This window comes from Macaca nemestrina, chromosome 10, assembly GCF_043159975.1.
Source record: "Macaca nemestrina isolate mMacNem1 chromosome 10, mMacNem.hap1, whole genome shotgun sequence".
Classification (NCBI taxonomy): Eukaryota; Metazoa; Chordata; class Mammalia; order Primates; family Cercopithecidae; genus Macaca; species Macaca nemestrina.
Window position 1 is genome coordinate 128,131,270 of NC_092134.1, and position 27,233 is coordinate 128,158,502.

Genomic DNA, 27,233 nt, shown 5'->3' on the forward strand with positions numbered 1-27,233 from the left:
TGTAGCAACCCATTTTCCCCATGCTTAGATTTGAAGGCAATGGTTCTTAACCTTGGGTGCACATTAAAATCACCTGAAGAGCTTTCAACACTGCTGATGCCTGAGTCCCACCCCTCGGGATTCTGATTATTGGCCTGGGCTTCGGGATTCTTAAAAGCTCCCCAGGTGATTCTAGTGTGCAGTTAAGATTGACAACCACTGCTTTAAATCTCCAACAAATCCTAGCCTCTCCTGCATTAATGTTAAGTTAATTGTCATGTGACTAGTTGCCACTTGACACTGGGGCTTATTCCCTAACGGCAGGAAAAAAGCGTTTTATTTTGCTTTGGGTTGTTTTGTTTCTACATACTATCAGTTATTCAGTTATTTTCCTTGCTTTACTATTGTTCACTGCTTAGATACAGCACTTAGTACATATGCACTGTCCTTTGCAGCCAGCCATTCAGGTCTTAGAATAGTGTGTTCCACCACAAGTGCTATGTTTATCATTTTTCGGTTTCTACTGTTGTCATTGTCATCTTATACTTTTTATCACCACATTCAAACCTGCCTTTAGTTTTGTACTTAAAAGACAGGCTTTCGGGTTAATGTCTGTACATATCTTAAAACCTAGCACAGACACCACAAGGATGCTGCCTGGCTAGTTGAGAATCACCGCAGTGGAGCAGCTGAGCAAAGACTAAAAGAACTTTGCATGACTGCTACCGCCACCTGTCGGCAGCAGGCAGAGATGACTAGCTGCCGCTTCAGCGCTTCCCTTCAGTCTAGGCAAGGTCAAGTTGAAAGTGTTAAGTGAAGACTTTCCATTATCATATGAGAAATATATTCTTCCATTTACGTGGGTGCAGGTACAGATGTTAGAAAACAGGCACTAACACAAATAGCCCATGCTAAGGGAAGTGGCAAAAATAAGCAAAATGGAAAATGTTGACCGACTGTGGCAGAACCCATTGAGTTGTGCTTCAGGTAGATTTTTTTTTTTTTTCAAACATGATTGTCCTTAGCAAATTACATTTTATTTTAGCAGTGGTAATTTGAGGGCACAATTTTGCATTGAAAGTATTCTGAGATGGTTAAGAGCGAATTTTAAAATTACCATGAATAAGTGCATACTTACTTTGAGAGCACAACAGGTAAAAATGATTTTTTTTTTCTCGTGTGGGCTATTGTGCAACCTATATTATTTCTCCCTGGTAGAAAACGTTATGCCTAAACTAGCTGATTGCTTCTCTCTGGTACCTTTTAAAAATCCACAACATCATTATACAAATATGAGGTAAGATATAGAGCATGTAGAGAGACTAAAGTCTTTTTGTTCACTGATGTATCTTAGGGGCTTTACGAGTGTTCCCCATATGCTAGGCGCTTAGTGCTTTGTATGCACTATCTTATTTAATACTCTTAACTACTTAGCGACCTAAGTGGTGGTGTTTAATCTTTATCTTACAGATGGGAAAACTGAGGCTCAAAGAGGTTAAATAACATATCCAAAATGCTATCGCTCTTAAGTGGAAGCCAGGATTTTAACATTGGTTGCTGGCTTCAAAGGCTATGTACTCTCTTGCCTCTCAAGAAAATGGCTGGTTAAGGTCTCATATATCTTACTACCCTTCACTTTCTCCCTTGTTAGATGGCATTGTGGGGGCTGTCATCTGACTGAAAGTGATCTATTACGTGATTCATAATCAGGAAATACTAGAATCTAACTACAAGAGATCATAACAAGGGTATGAAATGGTGGAGCGCTTAAGTGTAGCACAATTCCATAGAGGACCCACTGGCTACTGCCTTCTAGGAGTAAATAGGAGAACTGATGCCAGTAAAGTGAATTCTTCTAGGTCACTGTAATGAGACCTCCTCTGGTCACTTTCCCCTTGCTCCTGCCTTCATTGCTACCACACCCAAATATTCCATCTTGTCTTTCTCTCCGCCAAATAAGGAGGTGGGCAATGACTTTTAGATGCTTTTCTAAAATAGCGTAAATATCTGACTTTTGACCTGAAAAGAACGGTTTCTAAAAGGTAAGCAGCAAGAGGGAAAAGAAGAAAGAAAAAGATGCAATAATGGAGATCCGGAAAGTTGGAGGCTCAACCCCAGGGATTCGATGCTGAATGGGTGGTGGCAGGAGCTACCTGGAGAGAGAGTGTCAGCAGCAAACTTCCAGCAGCCATGCAGAGGAATGTTTGGGGGCTTAACGGATTGGAATAAAGGCAAATAAAAAGAGTCCTCACGTCTCAGAGAAAAAAGCCTTTGGGACAAGTTTCAAAAATAAAACACCTCAAAACTAAGGCCAGGTGTTTTTTGTTTTTTTGTTTTGTTTTGTTTTGTTTTTAAATAGAAGTTTATTTTTAAGTACCATGACCATATTTTACAAATATAGAATGGGAACACACAGTTGGACAACTATTAATCAACAACAGGGGAATAGGACAAAACATTTGAAAGTGGAACTGATGCAGAAAATCAAAGACCGTGTAGCTTGGCCACATTGAAGGCTCATAGTAATCGTCTGAAGGATGATCAATAAGCCTTCTATTTTTGTCTCCCCTTCTCGGAGACAGGTAATTGTCAGTCTGTTTTAACTTAAGTTTTTGTTGTTAGTTTATTTCCAATAAAACCCACTTAGTCATGTGGAAGATTGCATTACAGGGATAAAGTTTGTATTCAAGAAGTTTTCGATGCTGGAAGGACAGCATTGTTCTGAAGACTTTTGACAACAGCACAGACACAGTTCAGCAGTTCAGCACCTGGTCAAATAGCATGGGCTCACTTTTTTGCATATGCTAATTAATCAGTAAGAACATTAATTAGCACTCTGCTTTCCCAAAGAGGAAATGAGCTTTATACTATGGTGGAAAGAAGCATGGGGGCTAGCTGAGTAGGACTACTAAAAAATCAGAATTTAGAGTTCAAGCTGGATTCAGGCATCGCTTTCTAAATGTGGGAATCAGGATAAGTCACCAATCTCTGACTCTCAATGTTGGTTTCCTTGCCTGTATAATGGGACTAATAATTATATTGTTAGTTGATTGTTGTTGATCACAGGGTTGATTACAGGGTTGTTGAGGATTAAATGAGGTGATACTTGGCAAGTACTTCACCAAAGTGTCCAGCCTCACATTCAGCAAGTGAAGCTGAAGGCTATGTGGAACAGTTTGAAGGGAGTGAGAGTGTATCGTGATGCAGGAAAAGAATGGGAATCAAAAAGCAGCATGGACAACCGTAGAAAAAACTCCAAATTGGAGACCACCCAAAAAGGGCATATGGTTGAAAGGTGAAAATCTGGGGAAAGGCTCTGACGTGTGAGGTGGGAGTCTTGGTCTCACCCCACCAGGGAAGCCGAGGCTCACAAGTAGTATGGAAGCCTGCTGCAGCCACACAGGGCATGGTCCCTTAAAGAAAATCTCTAACCTGGAAAGAACTGCTAGGTGCTTATAACAGAAGACTGTTTAGAATAGTAATGGAGAATGTTTAAAAATGTATGAGGTGCTTTTTGGCAGTTCCCCACCTGAGTGTAAAGAGCCTATTTTATTTTGCCTTGTTATAATTGCTTTTATTCTCCCTGAGAACCTGGATTTAAGATGCCCATCTGAATCCAAATAATGAACTGAAGCTAGATGTATTTCCATTTATTTCTAGGAGGTTTTTGTACTGATTGTCTGAAATCTTCCCTGGGTTTTCAGATTTTAGCTTAGAAAGGTTAAGTAACTAATCCAGGATATCACAGCGCACTATGAGCAATGGGACTAGAATTCAAATCTCAGGAATACCTATTTTGAAACTTATGCTTTCTATTGTACAATTCTGCATCATAAGACACTGAACTAAGAATTATACATCCCTGAGTTTTAGTCTGCATTCTGATGAACTTTGAAAATGTGGGCAAACACATTACTTATACTACATGATACTCAGTTTATAGTTTATGAGATATAAATTTTGTGTTCTGCCCTACACACCTTATATTTTGAAGATAAAATGAAATAAAATATGTGGAAGATTTTAGAGCAGTACTGTGGCAAACAGACACTTTAGGTGAGGGAAATAAGGAGTAGTGATAGGGAATGACAGAGTCAATGACAACTGTTTTGTCCTTGGCATTAGGACTAATGAAAATGGCTTGGGAAGAAGGTAGGAAGGAAAATAGAAAGTAGAAGTTACAGTAGGAGCAGGCAAAAGGATGCAAGATCCAACTTCTAACACTCCAAGAATGAGGAAGAAAAGGGTATGCTGAGTAAAGGGTCACGGTCTGGAAATAGACGGGTCGATCAGGGTGTAGCATGGTAGCTAAAACGTGCATCACATTCTGGATCTTATTCCTCCTTAGAGGACACGCAAAAATATTCTTACTGTGGATCTATTGCTATGATTCTTTCCTTTCTAAATTGCTTCGTTGGGGGCCGGGCACGGTGACTCACACCCATAATCCCAGCACGTTCGTTGGAGGCTGAGGCAGGCAGATCACCCTAAGGAGTTCGAGACCAGCCTGGCCAACATGGTGAAACCCTGTGTCTACTAAAAATACAAAAATTGGGCGTGGTGGCACACACCTGTAATCACAGCTACTTGGGAGATTGACGTAGGAGAATTGCTTGAACCCAGGAGACGGAGGTTGCAGTGATCCGAGATTGCGCCACTGCACTCCAGCCTGAGTGACAGAGTGAGACTCTGTCTCAGAAACAAAATAAAATAAAATAAACAATAAATTACTTCTTTGGGAATGGATGCTTTCAATAACATTTTTCATTTTCTGTACTGAGAGCCACATTTTGGAATCTAATTGGGGATAGTAAGATGGCCCTACTCTTCTTTGGCTTCATCCTCTCCCCCTCTTCCCCTATCCTCTACCCCCACTTGCTTAATGGCAGTGGGTTTGGAGAGAGTAGATGGGCTGGCAGTGGTGTGTGACACTGGGAACAAACTATTGCCTTCTCTTGGCTTATATGGATTTGCATATCCAACATAATCTTGAAACCAAGATGGTACATGTTACTCATGCCTTACCCTATGCTTCTTCACAAATTTCTGGTGTCTGTTAGATTGTTACCTTGCTTTTAGTTGTCTGTGACATGACATTCCTTGGAACAGAATACTTTGGGAGCAAACTGTAGTGTTATGGCATTTCTTGGATACAGGGTATTAAGACATAGAGGTAGGAAAAGTGACAGGAAAAAAACTAACATATTATGTCAACTTTGAACCAGGCATGATGTTAATGAGCATTTTAATTCTTATGCAATCCCATGAGGGAAGTAGTAGTATTTCTTCTTTCTTGATGGGGAAACTAAATCAGAGAGCATTTATGTATGTTGGTCAAAGTCACACATCTAGAACAATAGTGGGACTAAAATCTGAATTCAGATGTGCTTGACTTTAAGACTTTTTCCCAGTGACTTTAAGACTTTTTCCCAGTGCACACAATGAGGGAGTTAGGAAAAAAAAAAAAAAAAAAAAAAGCCAGGATAAAATTACCTGGAGCTCAGTTTCTTCTCTCCAATTTTCCCTACTTGAACTAGACTTTGGGGAAAGATGGGTAGGCAGTGCTCTCTAAGTCACTGGAAACTTTGCAGTGATGTAGCTCTGTCTGTCTGGCTCTTTCCACCCGCTTCTGTGAAATGTGTTTCTTTTTGGCCAGTGCATCCTGTCTTTAAAAATTGGAGCTAGGATTTTCTTTAGGTGCAGTGTTAATGCTTGTAACAGTTGAAGCCCAGAAATTGCTTCGACATTCATAGAAATACAGGCACTTGGTGCTGGAAAGTAACACACCAGCCATCACTTGTCATACATTTTTTCAGGGACGTGATGGTGTCTAAAAGAAGGTAGCAGCACAAGGAGAGAATGTAGACTTTGGGGACCATGGGCTTGAGCTCTACTCATTCTCACCCATGTGACCTTAGTTGGACTCTTCAGACTCTGAGCCTCAAAATCTCCTTCTGTAAAGTGGAAACAAAAATAGCACCCAGCTCATAAAGGGTACCAAGCCTTATGATGCCATGTACATAGTGTATGGTAGACAGTTGGCGCTCAGTATATGCCATCTTGCATTTTCAAAAACCAGACTTGTCCTAAATCATTTGAGGAAAATGGATTCTAATTTTTCCTATTAACAGAAATAGAGGATTTTGGGATGTTAACCTGCTTCCATTTAGACATGGTGGATAAACAACAACTCAGTAGGTTCCACCTCTTTGGTGATGCAATTACTGATATTGATTTGATCAGAGCTTATCAGGATTTTCAAAGGAGAGACACAAAGTGATTTCAATAAACTGATACACATAGGATATAAGCATTAAAGACCAGTCAAGATCATTTTCTAAAAGCCTAGTAGAGTAAAATAGTGTTTGAATCAGAGTCACTCATAGATTTGGAAGTGTTGATATGTTAAAAAAAAAAGTGAATTATTACATGAAGGAAATATTAATGATACTAGGTAAGAAGTAGTAAAATGTTATGACACAAGAAAACATAAATTTACTAAATGTTGCCAGCCAATTTTTACATCACATTGATACTGCTGAAAAAACTCCTTGAGTTATGATTTCTATACCAAGAGTATATTTTTATTCCCCTTTCTGAGACTTCTGTGATTCTTTTTGTCTTATTGTTAGATCTACATTTTATTCAAAATTCTATTTTGATTCTGTAGTTTAAAGGTCTAGTATGCAGGAGAGTAACATTAAAGATGGTTATTTTTATTCTACCTTTCTGAGTACAATAAAGATTTATTGCTATAATTCTATTTTACACGGACAAAGAAGATCTAATTATTGTAAGTTATTTTGAGGTTATGATGAGAAAGACTGACACTGATTGATCACTTATTTTTGTCAAACTCAACGAGTCACCTTATTTGAGCTAGTCATCTTATATATTTTATCTCATTTAATGTTTTCATTGAATTTAGGAAGCATGTATTTTATCTTTTAGAGACAAGGAAACTATAGATCAGACAGGTTAACTATGTTGCCCAATACCTTTAGATAGTGATTTGCTCACCGTAGCTTAAACAAATGAGTCTGTGGGTGTCTTAGAACAAAAAGTCTAGAGCAGAGGCTGCTGGAGGTGGTTCAGTGGCTCAGTGATGTCAGTGCTGACATCTGGGGTTTGCCTGGCATTTTGTCATGGTTGGAAGGTGGCTGCCCCAACATTAGTCATCCATCATGCTCATACTTAATGAAGGAAAAAGAAATGGGTTGATATTGGATTAGAAAAAGTCTTCCCCACATCCTTGATTTCATGAGCCCAAACAATGTCACATGGGCAACCCTGTGGACGTTGCAAGTCTCTCTGGTGGAGGTGACAAGGGGGAAAGAAGTGGGAATGGCTTTGGGGCTAGTCAACAGACAATGTGTCTCAAAGGAAGTGACATCCTGGAAATTCAACAAATGCCTCTATGAATGAAAGCCCAAACATCGTGCGTTTCCCTTATCTCATGCCAAACTCTCTTTTGTGTCCTTAGTCTAGTCTTCTCTATGAGTCCTCCAGAACTAGGCTCTTGGTTCATCTATCATTTTCTTTTTTTCTTAACTGTCGACTTATTCCTCTCTAGTGGTATCTTCCCTTTTAGGGATTCTTAGAAGATGTTTGGAAATGTATGGGGGTGATTTTTAGATGTCAAATAACTGGTGTGTGTGTGTGTCTGTGTCTGTGTGTATGCGCGCATGCACCACAGGCACTAAGAACTTACAGAACCGGCATGTTAAGTGGCCTGTAATATATGTGTTAGTGTCCCACTGTCAAGAATAGTCTTACCCAAAATATCAATTGTGCAACCAAAATATCAATTATCACTGTGGCCCATAAATGTGCTCCAATCACTCTCATCTTATTAAACAAACATGAAAGCTTTCCTTGATGCTCATTCTCCCTCCCTGTCTCCTTCTTTTCACAGTTCTTAAAGGGTAGAGTCTGAAACTGCCTTTTGCACTTCCTATCTCTCACTTCTCCAAAGTACCAAATTCAATGGACTTTTCAAGTTGTTCTTGACCTTCTGCAGCACTGAACACTGTTGACCCTTTTAGTGCTAGTCACAAAAATTACGATGACAAGAGTAATTAGATTTGTCACAGATTTGGTGACAACGGCAATGAGAATGCATAGAATTTAGAACATGGGTGGGTCATATAGGTGGAAATGTCTAGTAAGCACTTAGATTTGGGCCTGGAGGTAGAGAGAGTGATTTAGGCTGGATGTGTAGCTAAGTGCCTCATTTGTAGGGACAGGATAGCTGAAACCATGAGAGTGGATGAGATGGCTCAGAGTGAACAGTGGAATGAGGAGAGAAGTGGGTCAAGGGCAGAACCCTGGGTGCACTACCATTTGAGGGATGGCCAGGGGAAGTGCAAGGTACAGATGATAAAGGATCTGAGACAAAATTATCAGAGAGGTAAGAAGAGAACAAGAAGAGCAAGGAAGGAGAAGCATTGTAGAAACCAAGAGTTCTAAAAAGGGATTTATTTCTCAGTCTGGAAATCAACTTAGAGCCCTCCCTTCCCCTCCGACAGTAATGGGACTTTGATAGTTCCACCTTCTTAGGTAGCTCCAATTTGTCCCCTCAACTCCATACATGCCGCAGTGACCCAAGGGCTGGCACTCATTCTCTCTTGTCTGTGCTGCCGCATGGAAGCTTACCTGTGATTCTTTAGAAACTCAGATCTGATTATTACTTTTTTGCTTAAAACCGCCCTGGCTTCCTTCAGCCTAGAATGAAGCGTATTCTTTAATCTGGTCCCAGGCCACCTCTCCAGGATTTCTCTTAACCTCTCTGCCCTTGAGCAGCAGTGTCAAGCCACACTAAATTATTTACAGCTCCCCGAATGGTTCTGACTGTTTTACATCTCTGTGCTTTTGTCTTTGCCACTCTCCTCTTCCTTGCCCACCCCAAAACACCTATTCACTTTACAGGAGAATTCATGGCATTTCTTCTGTGCACCCTTTCCTAACTCCCACCTTCACATAATTTGCCATTTCTTTTTATTACGCTTCACCTGTGCCCTCTTCATGCTTTTATTATAACCTGTCTTGTTAACACATCTGTCTTTCTTCCTGTAGAGTGGGCTCATTGTGGGCTATGCTTTACTAATTTTGTCTTCCCAGCACATAGTGTCAGGTGCATAGTAACAGCTACCTTTTATTAAACAATTAACACTCATTAAACTGTGCACTCTATACACACTGCATTGGGTAGCATGGCGACCCTCCAAAAGATAGGTCCATGTCTTAACCCCTGGAACCATAAATGTGACCTCATTTGGATAAAGGTTCTTTGCAGATGTAATTAACTTAAGGATGTCATGATGAGATCATGTTGAATTATTTGGGTGGGCCCTAAATTCAATGACAAATGTCTTTATAAGAGACAGAAGAGGAGAAGACACAGACACAGAGGAGAAGCCCATATAAAGAGAGACAGAGGTGGTGTTTGTTGAGCTACAAGCTAGGAAAGGCAGCTTCTTCCAGAAGCTGGAAGAGGTAAGGAAGGAATGTCCCCTAGAGCCTTAGAGTGTGAGACTCCTGACACCTTGATTTCAGGTTTCTGGCCTTCAGAACCGTGAGAGAATACACTTCTGTTGTTTTAAGCCCCCGAGTCTTCCGCAGCCTTAGGAAGTGAATACACACACCACAGTTCAGTGAGGGAGTTCTGGAATCTCATTACGTCGGCTGTTTCCTGGTTCTATCACCACTTAATCTGTGACCTTTGGAAAATTCCTTAACTTCTCTGAGCCTTAGTTTCCTCATCTATAAAACAGTGATACAAATAGAACTTTCCCTCTCTTGCTTTCTCTGTTTTCTCTCTTTTGTCTCTTTCCTTTCTTTCAACAGGGTCTCGTTCTGTCACCCAGCCTGGAGTGCAGTGGTATGATCTCGGCTCACTGAAGCCTTTGCCTCCCAGGTTCAAGTGATTCTTCTGCCTCAGCCTCCTGAGTAGCTGGGATTACCGGCGTGCACCACCACGCCAGGCTTTTTTTTTTTTTTTTTTAAGTAGAGATGGGGTTTCACCATGTTGACCAGGCAGGTCTCAAACTCTTGACCTCAGTTGCTCCACCCACCTTGGCCTTCCAAAGTGCTGGGATTATAGGTGTGAGCTACTGTGCCTGGCCTAGATCCTATTTCTTAAGGTTATTAAGTAAGGTTGTTCAAAGTACCTAGAAAAGGCCTTGAAAGTGGTAGGAATCAGCAAGTATGGGTCTATGAGAGTTATTTGGTAAGTCTCCTTTGAATAAATGAATGAAATAAACAGAAACACAAACCATCAACAGTATGATCTTGAACTCACCTAGCTCTGCGGTCATTGGACATGCAGTTTGGGTGTTCTCCAAAGGTGACGCTCTTTCTGGGTCACTCCAGGCCTGGGACAATGCTGAAAGGGTGAAGTGTCAGTGCTCCCTTTAGCTGTTCCGCTACTGAGGCCCTTAGTGGGACTGGCAAGGTGAAGTTTGTCTTTTAGTACTAGTATTTCCCTTTCTCCATGCCTCTCTCCTTGTTTTGTTTTTGCTTTTTGCTTCTTGTTTTGTTCTCTTTTGCGACGGAGTCTCACCCTGTCACCCAGGCTGGAGTGCAATGGAGCGATCTCGGCTCACTGCAACCTCTGCCTCCTGGGTTTAAGCGATTCTCCTGCCTCAGCCTCCAGAGTAGCTGGAATTACAGGTGCTCGCCACCATACCGAGCTATTTTTTTGTATTTTTAGTAGAGACGGGGTTTCACCATGTTGGCCAGGCTGGTCTCGAATTCCTGACCTCATGATCTGCCCACCTTGGCCTCCCAAAGTGCTGGGATTACAGGTGTGAGCCACTGCTTCCAGCCTGCTTCTTGTTTCATGTGCATGTGCATGCATGTGTGTGTTTAAGTGTGGTACTGATATTTTTCTACTTTCTACTTTCCAGGGCCCAAGTGGTACATCTCATCTAGGTCTGTACTCCTCACCCAAGGTCCTCATGCCCTCAGATATTTTTTCTTCTCTACCATCAATTCAAAACTCCTGTTTCTTTTCCCTTTATTTCTTTTAATTTCATACATTTTATAGACGGTATCACAACTGTAAGTAATGGTAGTAGTTTTTTTAGTTCTCTATCCTGCTAGACTACAGACTTCGCAAGGGCAAGGACTAGGTCTTTATCATTTTTGTATCACCAGAACCTAACATATAGCTTGGCACAGAGTAAGCCCTTAATACATATTTATTAAATGTATGGATGAATTAATTATTTCGGGGCAGCAAATGTCAGTTACAATTAAGAGAAAAGTATTTTAAACCCAAATGAAAATGGCTGATAGGTTAATCTCTGTGGTTACTGGCAGATACATTCCTATGTCTCTCTGGGCTGCTAGCTCCATCACCTTTCCCTTTCTCACAGATATGAGGGCCAGATACCAGCAATCAGCAACCTGGCACTTCCAGCTGGAGTTATCACATTCGTGTCCACTTTATTTTTAGCAGACAGACATGGCAAAAGGCCTGCTTCTGGTTAGGGGTGCCATCTGAGGTAGCAGAGCAAGATTTTTATCATGCAAAATGTTTAAGTGCCAGTGATAGACCTGACTTTATTCGCGCTCTTTCAAAAGAGGGAGCAGAAAGAAATAAACAGTTTTAAAAGTTTTGGAAAATAAACATATGCAATTCATATTATATGCTAATTGTCAAGGTATCACCCAACTATATTTAATCAATGCAATTAACTTTCCAAAGGTAGTAACTTCCTCTCCAAACAACATACCTTCTCAGGTATTTATTCGCAAAATATCTTTTATCTACTGGGTATTAGGAACTATTTGAGGTCCCAGAGATGTGATCAATAAGAGAGACATGTCCTCACGGAGCATTGACTGACAGTAAACAGACACATCAATTAAACAATATTATTTTGGATAGTGGTGAATGCTTTAATGAAAATAGCAGAAAGAGGTATTGTGAGCTATTTTAGTTAGGGTTGTCGGGGAAGGCTGCAGAGGAGGTAGCCCTTGAGATTTGCATGATGAGAAAGATCAAGACACGTGAAGATCTGAGGGGCAGCATTTTGGCAGAGAGAACAGCAGGTGTGAAGGCCTTCAAGTGGGAAAGTGTTTTTGTTGCTGTTTGCTGTTTCTTGATGAGTAATAGGAGGGTCAGTATAGCTGAGTCTGACGAGGTGCTCTGGAGTTGGCTGATATAGGGCCTGAGGTCTTGGCAGGGAGTTATTTTATTCATTCTGGGTGTGAGAATGGGGCCATGTTACCTGATATAGTGTCTTTTCAGATGGCGGCAGTACAGTATCATGGATGGAGCATATGCCATGGAGCCATTTTGAGTTCTGGTTCCACCTTTCAGAGCCCGGTGACCTCTTGCCATGTGTGATTTCTGTGATCTGTTTTTTTTTTTTTTTTTTCTCTCATCTCTCTCATGTGGTTAATACTCTTCCACCTCAAAGAACTATTATGAAGATTAAATGAAATAACCTTTTAAGCTACTCATTACTCTGCCAAGTACACACCTGGTTTTGAATAAATGGCTTCTGTTATCTACTAGTATTGAAAGATAAATTCCTCTTAAAAGACAAGACATCCTTTTCCTTTGATAGATGCATTATGCAGGTTTTGTTTTGTTATTTTCACAAAATTTGTTTACAGGCTTGCAAACAGATGAGCAAAGCAATGGAGGAAATTAGATACATTATAATTGGCTTTCCTCTAACTAAATGGCTGCTTCTCCTTTTGAGTTCTTGGAGTTCCCATGCACTAGTATCCCTTGCCTACTCCTGGATTTGTCTACCTAGCTGCAGCTGAATATCATTTCCTCTCTTCCCAAAGTGAGGTGATGGCACTGAGAAGAGTATCACAGGGAATGCCGCGTCCGGGGTGAGCTTTTGAGGTATGGGTTCAGAGTGGAAGGTAGCACAATGGTGCAGCCAGCTAGGATAGCCTGTCTTGAACTGAGGATTCCTGGCATGCCCTGAAGTCCTCACGGCTTGCCACCACGTGTCTTGGATGCCTTCTGTTGCCTTGGCAACATGTAATCCAGAGTAGTAGGGAGCAGCAGCCTTTAACCTTTCAGCATCATGTTGCTAGGGCAACAGGCTTCCCAGGAAGCCAGGCTGCACTGTGGTTTCTGCATGCTGCTTCCGCCCACATCACCCTCCTCCTCCTCTGCCTACTCTTATTTTTGCTGTCTTCCATCTGCATCACTCCACTTCTTTTGCCTTCATAGATCTACTGTCTGCATACTCCTTCCACCTCCTTCCAACCTCTCTGCCTTTTATTCTTACCATTCCTATATTCTCATTGCTTATATCAAAGCAAATATTGTAAATTCTCAAAAATAAAACAGTTGGACATAATCAGCTGAGAGGATTATGAGAATGAAGGAGTTAAAAAATGAAAGAGAGAAAGGGGCTTGGTAGAATTTATAGTTTATTTTAGTGTATGGTAGTGGTTGACTTTGAAATCAACAGGGAGATTTTATTTTATTATTGTTATTGTAATATAGATTCTCTGGCCTCATACCCAAGGATTCTGATTTAATAGGTTTGGAGCACAGCCCTACTAATTACTGTTTTTATAAACTTCCCAGTTTGAGAACCACTGGTGAGTAGAACATGTCATGTTGTTTAGGTTATAAAGTCTGTGACAGGTCAGGCTCTATTTGTTGAGCTTTCTCATCATGATTTCCAGTGCAGTGTCATTGAGTAAATGCTTAATAAAGATTAAGAAAGAGAAAGAAGAGTTGGAGAAAAATGAAAAGAAGCTAAAGGAGATGAGGAAGGGAAAGGAAAACAGAAGGGAGGAAATACCATGAAAATGACAAAGTCAGTGGAATTAGAGATGATGAAATCCACCATCAGATGTCAGTTCAACAACTCTCTTGTCTCTGATATTCAGCTGGAGTGCAGGCTGTTAAGGGTCTTAACCTAGAATTGATTAACATTTTCTTTTGGGTATGTTTTGAATCCTGGATTTGCCCTGGTTGGGAGGAGAGTGGGGTGGGCCAAATTTGGAGTTTCAGAAGAGGTCAGCTTCATTTTATTCCGCCTTTAGAAAAATCAAATGCCTATTGCATTTCTGGTGCCACTCTTTATATGAAATGGTGCTTTGCCTGCACTGAGCCAATTTAACCTTCAAAGGAGACCTAGGATTTAGGCAGTAGTATTATTGTCCTTCTTTTACAGATGAAGAAAGAGAATCAGAAAGGAAAGCAACTGGCCTGCACTATTAATGACAGTGTGGAAACTAGAACACTTAGCTAAATGACAGTGAAGCCCATGGATTTCACTAGTATGCTTCACTTTATTTTGAACACTTTTATTTATTCAGCCCTCCTGGGATATCAAGCATTTAGCCTTGGAGTAATAGGTTATCCCAGTTATTGCAACAGGGGCTAACTGGAGCCTGGCAAAGTTGATTTCCTCCCTTTCCTAGTTGACCTTGATTAAGACCTAAACATTCAGAATAAGGGAATAGCCAAGGGAGAGACAAGAGTGGGATGAAAGATAAGAAGCAGAAAGGGAAAGAGAATTAGAGAAGAAGGGATGTAGGGGTGGGCAAAACTGTCAGGTCCACCCCCAGTCTGATGGGGCCTGGGAGCTGCAGCTGCATGGGAACTCCAATTCTCTCCAAACTCTAGACTCAGGTCAAGAGTGAACTTGAGACCTTCAAGCCCAGAACACTTTCAACTGGATGCCCCAAGATTTGATCCTGGATCAGCTGAAACTCTTCAATAACCCTGGGATTGGGGAAATTTTTTTCTGTACCGTGGTGTGTGTGAGGAGAAAATAAAATCGAGTGTACATCAGTCTAAGGTCTAGGATTCCATCTCAGTAGATGAGAAGTTGACAAGGAAGAGAGTGTCCTTGCCTCACTATCCTGGATGGCGATAGGTCTTGGAGCAATCTTTTCCTTCTTACTTCTTGAATAGTCTTAGAGAATCAGCTGTATTTGCTGTTACTTCAGACCAAAATCCTTACCAGTCAGTGGCGGTGGTACTCAAAGACTGCTTCCATTGGCCCCCTCAGCACCCTCCTACAGTGCCTCCCATTGCTGGGCCTTCAGCATCTACTGTCCCTATTATTTTCCCAGGATAATCACAGGCTTGCTTATCTGCAAGAGGGGGTATTCAGGTGTTTGGAAGATATCTGTGTGAGCATGATGGGACAGATAACTTGGTGGGCTCAGGCAATGCATGAGAGAAGTAAATTTATCACACAGTGTGCCAGCCCTTTCTAGAGGAAGAGAGCCCCTTGGTTTCCACCCCTCATGATCGGGACAACACAGAGCACATGAGTTGCGCTCAGTATGTATTTGTCGCTAATGATAGATTCTTTGAAATCAGATGGGAACAGGCCATATGCTCTTGGAAAAGGGCCTACATTACAAGGTGGGATGGATGAGTGAGATGTGTTTTTGCAAGTTCTTTTCATCTCTAACATCTGTGATCCTGTGAATAATTCTCTTCCCCTAGGCCCCAGCTGGCTGCTTGCCTGGAGTCTCTGCCAGAACCTTTCCCCCACCGCCCCTCTGAATGGAGATCATAGAGAGTCTTCTATTCTGGATGGATGGCTCTAGAAGCCAGAGTTGATACTGAAAACAGGAAATAAGGTCTGAAGCCTGGAGTCAGAGCTCAGGAAGAGCGGAATTGGGGCAGGAAGTGTGAGTGCAACAATTTCCAGAACCAAGCAGAAGAGAAGTAGGAGAACTGATGGCTCAGACCAACATTACCTGAAGTTGTCCAACGGCTGTGACAGCTATAGGTCCAGTTACACTCATATAGACCATGGAAGCTTTGCTCCAGCCAAATGCAGGGACTGACTGAGTAGCAGGACTCAGGACCAGGCTGCACTGCAGGGTAGAAAAAGAGCAGCAGCCAGAGTCCCAGTTCTTGTCCTGCTTGCCTGCCTGCCTCCCTGCCATGACATGTTTTCCAGACATCTAACCAGCACATCTTTATCAGAAGACGCTGAAAGATAGGGATACCCCTCTTGTGAATGCCCTGGTCTCTCATCACTGTTGTTCTCCAAGAACAAATTGGTGACTGATTTTATTGAGGAAAGTACTATTTGGGGTCATGGAACTTCACCCATTTGGCCCTGCAGTTTCTGTGCCCAAGGAGAGGTCTCATTAGTCAGTGAAAGGGAAGACTTGGTAACCCAGCAAGTAGTTACTGGTGTCATTTCAGTTCTTCCAGAAGGGAAACCAGTTCAGTGGTTGTTATGAAAACTACTCAGCAAAGCAGAGAGGGGAGTAAGGACACTGTTCAGCTTTCTGGATGCTCTGGGAGAAGAGTACTTTCTCTCATGTTGGTGTATTCCACTCTTGTGCTCTATTGGATTCAAGAAAGAGGCTAACTAGTCATTGTAGTGGGGGGCTTCTGATGCTGTTAAGAGTTGGAAGTATCCGGAGCTGGCTTTTTGTCTGTGGGAGGAAGCATTAGGGCTTGAAAAGGGTTTTTTGTGTGCTTCTGGAACTTCTAAGTAGCAATAATGGCCACTTTGTCATCTTGAACTTGATGGTCAGTTCAGGGAAAAGTTACGCAATTGGAAAAGAATGTACTTTTAACCATTTTTTATGGAAGGAAAACTTCCTTTTCCATGTTCTTTTCTCTCATTTGACAGCTCCTACCTCTAATTCTCCAGTGCCTTTTTTCTGCCCTTTGCCTGCCCAGAGGACCCTCTTCCTGCTTCCCTCTGCTCCCAGCACTGCTGAGGTTTCTCCAAGAAGTACTGTTCAATTCAGTCCTGGGTCTGTCCTCCATGTGGCCCCAGAATTTCCTCCTTACAGTCTATAACACTAAGTCCTTGCCAGGGTTCAAATAGACAAGAACAACTGATGGGTTTCCCTCCCTAGGGGCATTTGTATTCTAACTTAGTGGAAAAAGTTTGTAATAGTGGAATTTCAGATATCTCGTTGGACCATAAGGGAAATATGTATTTTAAACTGAAGGTACTTTCCTGAGGGCCACAGATCCCACCATTTGTGGGGATTCTGTCTGATCCTAGCATGAGGGGTGGCTCTGCTGGGACAGAAACCCTGAAGGGGAGCTGCTTGAGGAGGGTGTCAGTTGTTCTCAGCTGAGCAGGGGACAGTCCATACCTGCTCTGGAGCCTGGAGAACATTTTGTCTGTTAAGGCAGAAGGACTTCAGGACCTGCTCTGGGAAGTAGAAGAGAATCAGGTAGAGGAGGGAAGTCCATATAAATTGGTGAACTCTGACGATTTCTGGACTGTTTTAACCACCCACACTACAGAGAGGGCTTAACCCTACTTCCTGCACTAAGAACCCTCAGCTGCCTTTCCCTGCCCTCTTGGACTCATCTCAGCCTGCCTGTGCATGTATCCTTCTTTGTTTCTTCCCCTCTTGGCTTCTCTGATTGCTCCTTCTCTCTGTCCTCCTTTCCCTCCTTGCTCTGCTCCCTGCTCCCCATCATTGCATCTCTGGTTTGTGTCTCTATGCCCTTCTCTCACCTTGTCCTCTCCCCCATCTCCTGTGACCCACTGTTCCACATGGCTTCTACCTTATGTGGTACATGCAGCCATCGTCATGCTTCTTCCTGTCAGTGCCGAGGCCCCTCCGTGGCCTACTTTTGGACCTGGCATAGTTAAAAGTTCCCAGGTGGTCTGCTCTTGACTTTTGGAGCTATCAAACATTAACTTTATTGTCTGTGGCCAGTTGGTTCAGTTGGTTAGAACTTAGCATGTAATGAGGCCACCCAAGGACATATGCCCTACCTCTGTGGGACCTTGTAGTGCTCTTCCATCCCACAGCAGAGATGCCCTCCAGCAGACACCTTCTCCATCCATATGCTTGGTCATAGTGGGGGTCTGGGTGAGGCACTGTAGCTAATTTATTGATAAGGGATATCAGGAAGAATAATATACATTTTTTAGATTAAACATTTTGTTTTGAGATCATCATAGATTTACATTTTGTAATTTTAAAAACTGAAAAGGAGTTTGAGCTCAATATAATAGATAGAATTCAGGCCCAGAGAGACCTGGACTGATTCTGGCTCTCACTTATTAGTTCTGTGTTCTTAGCCTACTTAACTCTTCTCTGCCTCAGTTTCCTTAGCTTTGCAATAAGGAAAATAATAACAACTGCGACACATGTCTGGCCTCTTTTAGCCTTCCTCTGCCTGCACTCCTTTCTCTTCCTTTCTTGCTCCTGGGTCTGTTTTGTTATACTGTTTCCTTTCTTAATTGTTTTTTATTTTTACCAATGTTCCTAGGAATCCTCCCCTTCCTGACTCTTAACCATCTCCTTATTTTCACTCTCCAGCTTTCTCATTTATCACCCCCTCACTGAATTTTTACTGCCTTCACAAATATGTTTCCTCATTCATTCCCCTCATCATTCACTGTTTCTGGGTTCTTCGTGGCTTCCGGGGGAATGTGCGATTCTTAATTATTTATAAGCATGGGAGAATAATTACAGAAATGATTTAATTACTTTTTCACATAGATCCTACAGCACTGACTGAGCTAAATGGTGGTGGAGTCAAATATGAGCAGGCAGTCTCAATACAAGAAAAAGATTGGTTTGGGTGGATTTGAGGTAGAGATGCAGCAATAAAGTCTATAGAAGTCTCAACTTCATTTGTCAAAGCAACTGGAAAAAATAGGCAATTATTCACAGCTAGGATTATATAAAATGGAAAGTATATGTCACCAATATTTGAAATAGAGGGAAAGAGAGTAGGGCTAATTATTATTTTTAAAAATAATTTAAGTCTTATGGGCAATGTAGTGGATGATATGCTGCTACTCGCTTTTTAGGGCTTTATTCTTCTTTGGAGTACTCCATAGGGTTGAATGGAAATATTCATTTCATGGTGTAGATATTAGAGTGGAAAGAGCCTAAACTAAACTACCAAATCAAGAGGTCTGGTTCTCATCTTTGCTTTATAATCCATATAGCTGTTTGACTCTGGGAAAGTCCCTAAATCTTTCTTCGTTCTTCATCTGAAAATAAAGGGGTTGGGACTTACAATCTATTCAAGAAGTTTTGGGTATGATATCCATGAGAAGAGAATGTTGAATGAAGGAAAGGTGAGCGAAAAAATAGGGAGAAAGTCACCAAAAATGTACAGGGTTCAGGGTGAGTAGATTAAAAGTAAGCAAAGGAAATGAGCAGTGGTGGCAAAATCTGAAGATGTGTGATCAAATTATGAGTTTTTAAACTGCATCCTTGCTGACAGATTTTAAGATTTGGCACATAAAAGGTTGCAAAGAGACTGTTGAAGCTCTTTACATGCAGTAGGGAAAGGAAAGGCAATTCCTGATAAAGCACACCCTGTTTTCATCCCCACTCCACTCTATTCCTCACCCCTCCACAAAAATCCAGATGAACATGTTATCTTACTACATGGTGTCAAAGACCATCAAGGTTGGAAGGGATCTTAGAGACTAGTCTCATGCCCTTATTTTACAATAGAGGACACTGAGGCCAAGAAAGATTAAGTGACTTGCCTGAGGCCACATCTCAGTTCTCTCCTGGAACTGGCCTACTTTTCCAGATTACCAGATCAGTTCTAGTAGAACTTTAACGTCAACAAAATACCAGTCCTCTCTAAGAGTTCACAGTCTTTAGATAATATGATATAATGAATTGCTCTCTCTTCTCTTTCCTGATTAGAGGTAAGGACAAGGGCAAATTGAAATTAGGATAGGAGGATATGACATTTTAATGTGGTTTGAGATAAATGATTGAAAGTATATTAATAAAATATATTGATATTGATAAAAGTTAATATTAATGACATTTGGGGCTGTATATAGTAGGAAACCTATATATTAGAGATTATATGAACTTCTGATAATCATAGGCAGACAGAGGGAAAAGCAAATTTGGATAAAGTAAATTCTGTTTGGGTGAGACTCTTCAATGATCAAAGAAAACTCCAGAAACTGGTGTGTCCCAACTACTCACAGGCCATAGATAGTTCTTTTATTTCCTCCAAAATGTGGCACCCTGAGGTTAGCCCTTTCACTCCTCATCTTGAAGCATTCTTCTAATTAGTTACTTAGGAAAGAAAGGCTTAAGTATGCTGAGAAATTCATGTATAGCAGAATATTCACACTGGAAAAGCAGGGAGTCTTCCACAAAGAAAGGAGAGGAAAATCAGAAGAGAGAACAGGAAGAAACACTACAGTACATGTGGCTGGAGGTAGGAGATAAAAATAACAAAATATTACATTTCATGATGTTTTACAGTTTTCAAAGTAAATTTATATACTCTATCTTAATTTGATACTCATAACAATTGTGCAGTATGGGAAACTGCATCTCAAATTTTCTCTCTGAAAAGTGAAGATAGCTATTGCCACTATTCCTAGCATCACCATAAGTCTCTGAAAAGTTAAACGATATGTCAAAGATGGAGAAATATTAAGTGGCAGGGCTAGGACTAGAATGTGGGTCTTCTGGCCCCTAAGTTAATGGCTACAAGAGAAGAGAATCATGTAAGCTACACTGAAGAGTGCTGAATGGCTATGAGCAATGAGTGGTGCCATGTCAGCACAGGGGAGTCAAATGGAATGCAGAGGATTTGGCCACAGAATTCTTTGTAGACCTTGGCTGATGGTTTTCTGTTAAATGAAGAGCTTTGATGGGACTAGAGAGGATGAAGAAATTACTTAAAGGGAAGAAAAAGAAGCTATGGGCATGTTAAGAGTGCATGCTTAAGGGCCTAGACATTGATTGGAAAGGTTGGGCAGGTATCTAGAATGAGGAATTCATAGGCCCATACAGAGGAATAGACCCATACAGAGGAATTTTTAAATAAGGACAAGGATTAAACCTCAGTTTAGTGAACAAAAGGCAAAACCATTCAAGCCAAACATGACAAAATTAAGTCTACAGCCTCTCACCTTATCTGTACCGTCCTGGGGAAGAAAAAGAGCCACTATTAAAGCTTTTTTTTTTTTTTTTGAGACGGAGTCTCGCTCTGTCGCCCAGGCTGGAGTGCAGTGGCCGGATCTCCGCTCACTGCAAGCTCCGCCTCCCGGGTTCGCGCAATTCTCCTGCCTCAGCCTCCCGAGCAGCTGGGACTACAGGCGCCCGCCACCTCGCGCTCACCATGTTAGCCAGGATGGTCTCGATCTCCTGACCTTGTGATCCGCCCGTCTCGGCCTCCCAAAGTGCTGGGATTACAGGCTTGAGCCACCAGGGTACTCTTAAATCTGTGCTGAATAAAGCTCTAAATGGGCTGGGATGGTTTCCCTTCATTAACACTTCATTAAGCTTTGTCAGATATAAGCCTCCTAGCCAGATCTTGGCAAGGGACTCTCACGGAGGTGATAATGAGGAGAAAAGGTTTTGGCCTACTTCAGAGCTGTTGAATGTAGGCTAAAATATATTTTGATAACATTGGTATTAAAATTAATATTAAGCATCACTTTACCCTGGGTGGTGTAAATAGAATACATAAGCACAAACAGAAAGAGACATGCATGCCAATATAACATGACACATTTCAAAGAGATTTGGTGGTTGACTGGAAACAAATTGTTAAAATCTGAGTCATGTTGGACTTCACAAATGATGGGATCCTGATAGATTTGCAACGTGTACCTAATATTTTTAAACATACCTCTTTCAAAAACATATAATAATCATACATGACTCTTAGAATGTTGGTGCTTCTAGTCCTAAATAGTCTTCTGGCTGTTTAGTATTTATCAATTACCAGGTGTTCTTAGGATTAAATTGTGCTCACCTTCTAGTAGCTTACCTATGCTCATGAAAGTACTGTCACATTGATTTAATATCCTGTGAAAGCCTGAATGTGCAGACATTTTAAGAAAAAAAGGTATATTTAATCTGTACTTTGAAGAAGCTTCTGATTTGGCCTCATGGAAAAATTATGAAATTTTATGGAAATATAAAAATACAAAAATTATAAAAATATTCACACAGAATCAAATGTGAATGGCCCATAGGGGTATTTGATGCAGACACAGTTGTTTGGAAGATCACACTCATAGTAATCAGCAATCAGATGTCAACCCAAATTTGGAAAGTGAGTGTGTGTGTGTGTCTGTGTGAGTGTGTGTGTATGTGGTGTGTATGGGGATTCAGGAGAACATAACAAAAGCCAAAAATGGTGTTTTTGAGGTGATTTTCCTGGGCCCAGTGTTGATATTATTGTTTTTAAAAAGCAGGCGTTTTTTTTTTTTTTTTTTTTCTCCCAATGTAACAAGCCTACACATTCTGCACATGTATCCCGGAACTTAAAATAAACTATAAATAAATAAATAATAAAAATTTTTAAAAAGTAAAAAATAAAGCAAAAACCACAAAGAAGTAAAAAGCAGTGTTTTGAAAACAAGATTTTCTAAAAAAGAAAAAAACCAGAAAAACTAATCTCCCCAACATTCCAATGAGCAACTAATCAGAAGAGGAGTTGGAAAAGGAAGACTATTATATATGGAGCCCTTGCTATGTGTAAGAGCTTTATATGAATTATCTCATTATAATTCTCCTAATTAATTTTGCCATCACTTCGCTAGACCCCATTTTCACCCTATTTCCATAATGAACTGTAGAAGTTAGCCTTCTTTTCAGGTTTATTTTTATACAAAAAGTCAACATTTTGATAATTTCATCAAATTATCGAATGATTAGCTTTTTGGAAAGTGGTCTAGGATTCGTTTACTCATTCAAAACATCCATTATGTGTTAGACGTGGTGCAAATCACTGAGAGTATGGTGAAGCTGGAGAGGTAGATGAACATGCATAGTGTTTTAATCAATAGTGGTATGCAGGATGCATCACTAAAGGAGAAAATGGCACAGAAATTAGATGAGGAAGATTGAATTTGAGCAACCAAGATCTGGGGGACGATCATGAAAAGTTTGTGGCAGTGAGCTACAAAAGCCAGGTACGGTATACCTTGGACATTTTAAAGGCTTATCTCATAGGACTAAGAAAAATAATGCATATCAAAACTGCTGGTGATGCTGACACCTAGTTACCCACCTATGTTAACTGAAGTGAAAAATGAAAGCAAAGAATTTAAAACAGAAGCCTCAACTATAACATGATGAAACCTGTATGTGGCTGAATTCAGAAGATACTTGAGTGGAGAGTGTCATATTGGGATATGGTTATACGAAGCTCCCTGATGTCCTTGACTCATACTGGCAGTGACAGTCCCTTCGTCAAGCCTCCTTTTTGGCCAAGAGGGAACCAGTCTTGGTGGGGACTTTGCTCCTTCCAGCCACACAGCCTCTGTTACCCGTTGCTTAGAGGAGAGGTTTCTGATTTCTCAACTTGCAGACTAATTATTTTATAATGATAGTGGCAGTGGTGGCATGATGTAGCATGATGAATCGTTATTTTTCCAATTTCGACTTTTAAAAAATAGTCCTATACCACATTAAAAAAAAAAAAACAAAGGATATGTAAACTACAAACAAAACTAAGAAATATATGATCTCAGAATAAAGAACAGTCCTTTCAATTGAACACATCTAGCTGTGTCAACAACCCACTACATTGTTTTTATTTTTCTCATTTTTCTGTGGGCCAGTGATAACTTTATCATGGATTGTCATTGATCCATGGGCTGGTGTTTGGGAAGCACTGGTGTAGATATTGTTGCTAGAGGCAGTGTTTCCAAGGAAATTACTTCTAAGAGCTGTGGATCCAGATGCGTCCCCTGAACTGTTAGGCTAGAGCCTGACAGGTGAGGGCTCTGCTCATATCTTGTTCTCTGACAGAAATTACAGCACACTGAAGAGTGTGGCACTGAGGTCCTATGGGATATCATCGTCTCCGGCAGTGACAGACTGATGAGGTTCCGGGATTGTGGGGGAAGTGATCAATGTACTGTGTCTTGACTTTAGCAAGCCTTTTATTTCTGTCCCATGTGACATATTCATCAATAATCTGAGAAAATAGAATCTACACAACTTTCTGGTTGGAAGGTTATTTCAAAAGTGTGATACAGAGGTAAGAGGGCTTATCTGAGAGTTAGAAACGCTGGGTTAGAGTTTAGCCTCCGGCACGGCTAGCTGTGTGATCTTGGACAAATCATTCATTAGGTCTCAGCTTCTTCAGCCATACAATGAGAACTGCATCTCCTGGGGCTCATCAAATTACCTTTAGTGTTACAAAACCCAACATAACTTCACATTTATCTACAACTAGGCTGCTTAGGCTAAGAAAAATATGTTTCTTTGCTTTGAGTTAATATTATGTCATATCATTGATGTACAGGAATCTCATGCTGCTCCAATATATGTTTGTAAAAAGAGGAAAACTATGATTACTTAATAAACACATGGCTATAGGGCATTATTTATACCCATAGTGAGGAACAGTTTTTTCTTTACTTCTTGTTTCTGCCCTCTGGAGAAAAGAACTGAATGAGTTCTTCTTATATTCTTAGAAATACGTAAAAAATGATAGGACAAACAATTCAAGGCTCAGAACACCACCACCACCACCACCACCAGAAAACTCAGAGAACGTAGCATATGAAAGATAAAAGTCAGCTATGTAGTATTATTTTTGGAACCAACCAATAAAGAAATATCCAGTGATTTTTAGACATAAAAGGTAGAAAATAATCTAACTGGAACTGATCAGGTACTTTGCTGTGTGCTTTATTTTTTATTTTATTACACTGGCTATATTATTTAATTGCATTATATTAGTTAACATATGACATTAATGATCTTGTTTTTATTTTTCTATGATCCGGTGAGAAAATTATTATTACTCCCTTTTTTTTATTATTATACTTTAAGTTTTAGGGTACATGTGCAAAACGTGCAGGTTTGTTACATATGTATACATGTACCATGTTGGTGTGCTGCACCCATTAACTCATCATTTACATTAGGTATATCTCCTAATGCTATCGCTCCCCACTACCCCCTCCCCACAATAGGCCCTGGTGTGTGATGTTCCCCTTCCTGTGTCCAAATGATCTCATTGTTCAATTCCCACCTATGAGTGAGAACATGCGGTGTTTGGTTTTCTGTTCTTGCGATAGTTTTCTGAGAATGACAGTTTCCAGCTGCATCCATGTCCCTACAAAGGACACGAACTCAACCTTTTTTATGGCTGCATAGTATTCCATGGTATGTATGTGCCACATTTTCTTAATCCAGTCTGTCACTGATGGACATTTGGGTTGATTCCAAGTCTTTGCTATTGTGAATAGTGCCGCAATAAACATACGTGTGCATGTGTTTTTATAGCAGCATGACTTATAATCCTTTGGGTATATACCCAGTAATGGGATGCCTGGGTCAAATGGTATTTCTAGTTCGAGATCCTTGAGGAATCGCCACACTGTTTTCCACAATGGTTGAACTATTACTCCCATTTTATATACAAGAAAACTGGGGCCCAGAGATATTGAGTGGTTGTCAAAGTTGTCTAGCAGGTAAGAGGGGCAGCCAGGATCTAAATCAGGTATCTTGGGCTACAAATCACAAGGTCCCCTGCACTGATACATTGATTTACTGCCACCTCCTAATGCACAATAAGCATCTAAGGCACTTTTCTCAGTCTTGGCATTTTTACCTATTTTATTCTGCTGTTTTTCCTTTCAACAAAATGACCTTGAATTCCTTTCCAGCTCCACGTATCTAGAATGCTTGGATCCCTACCGAATGAATAAAATCCAGAGGGAGTGAAGTTGGCCCCAGTGATATGGAGGGCTGGGTGGGGCAGAACTGAGAGGCACAGGCTGAAACAGAGCAGTATGTTACACACTGTGGTGGCATGCATGATGCCCTCTTAGAGATGGAGCGAAACATACCTCTTTGAGTTACAAGTGGTTTGATCCTTCTCTCTAAGATAAACTCACTTGTTCTCCTTCTAGCTAGGTGGGGAGAAACGTTACATTTTATTCCAAAAGATTCAAGTATGAAAATATCCCATGATTTCTATATAGGATAAATATATATGCATATGCATATTTTCTGTTATGGAGATTTTTTTATGTCCATTGAATGAGCTTACTGGACCATTCAATAAAATAAAAGCTTTGACCTGGTTATGAGTCACTAAAGAAGCTGAATTTTTAATAGTCAATTGGTGCTGTTGGATGGCTTTAGTACACACATTTTTCTCGGTTCTTTGGGCCTTTCTTGTTCCTGTCCTTGTTTCTCTGAGCACTGTGGACCATGGTGGCATCAATCTGAGGCGTGCAGTCACAAGACCTTTGTCTGACACCTGGGGCTTCCGTTTGGCTCTGCCTCTTGCCAGCTGCATGACCTTGGGCAGCTCACTGAACCTTTCTGAGCCAAAGCTGCTTTGTCCATAAAATAATGGATGATGTAATGACTGAAATGAGATATATGAGAGTGCTTCGTTGAGCTATAAGCACTGCACAATCATTAGGTATTGTTCATATTCTGGCTAGATGGAGCTGAAAAACATCTCAGGGATTTTCACCATGACGATTGTATATGTGGTTACATTTCACTGATTGAATCACTTTCAAATTTTCTCCATCTGGAAAAGATTCTAGCCCAACATCTCCTCTGTGTAAGTAATCATGGTAAAGCCGCTTCTGGGCTCCATCACTCTCATTCAGTTACTTCTTAGCCCTTATCCAAACTGTCTCCCTTGTTCTGTGGATGTCTCTGCATGTTATACCATATAATTAATTTTAGATGATAGAAAATCAGCCTGCCAGGCTACTGTAGAGATCACGGATTCTTTGCTGTAGCTTCATTCACCTTTCTGCACATGTATGCTTCACAGTGCCAGAGCTGACTTAACCTCAGAGTGTGATCAGTAGGTGTTATAAACAGAAGAGTCCTTGGTGGCACCTCTTTTGCCATGTGTTGGCAGAGTGAATGGGTGAATATGCTGGCAAAAAAAAAGTGGTTCAGGCACTGGGGGTCTTGCTAAATGACTGCTGATTTGATGAGCTCCCCAGTGGATTGCTTCCAAGAGTGGGCAGTTGTCAGTGAACATAAGTATGTGAATGCTGGAGTGCCTGGAATAATATGTAAGAAGGGAAGAGGCAGGTTTATGCTGCTTTGCATCAGCAGGGCACTGGGAACACGCTGGTAGTTTCCTCTACACACTACCTGAAATACAGGTATTTCTTGGGCAAGACATCTGGCTTCTCCATCCACTCCCCTTCCTCACCCTTCCTATTAGATTGCTTCCAGGCCATGTTAGAAATTCTCCTGCGCCACACCTGAGCATCAGAGACTGTGAGTGTTTTCACCCTATTAATCCTTAAAGAGGTGACAGGAGAGGGAATAGATAAGATCGGGGTGGGGTGGTGGGGAGA

At 41.0% G+C, this 27,233-nt stretch overlaps 1 protein-coding gene across 5 annotated transcripts in view; it reads left to right on the plus strand.

The window, feature by feature from the left end:
- Positions 1 to 27,233, plus strand: part of LOC105481967 (glutamate ionotropic receptor NMDA type subunit 2B) — a 442,762-nt gene that overhangs the window by 117,524 nt on the left and 298,005 nt on the right. Inside the window, exon 1 of one of the 5 annotated variants that reach the window (XM_011741790.3) lies at positions 13,737 to 26,473. The exons of the other annotated variants lie outside the window; for them this stretch is intronic. The gene's annotated coding sequence lies outside the window, so the exon portion shown is untranslated. Of the gene's footprint in view, positions 1 to 13,736; positions 26,474 to 27,233 lie in introns of those variants that run through there. 5 annotated transcript variants of the gene reach the window in all.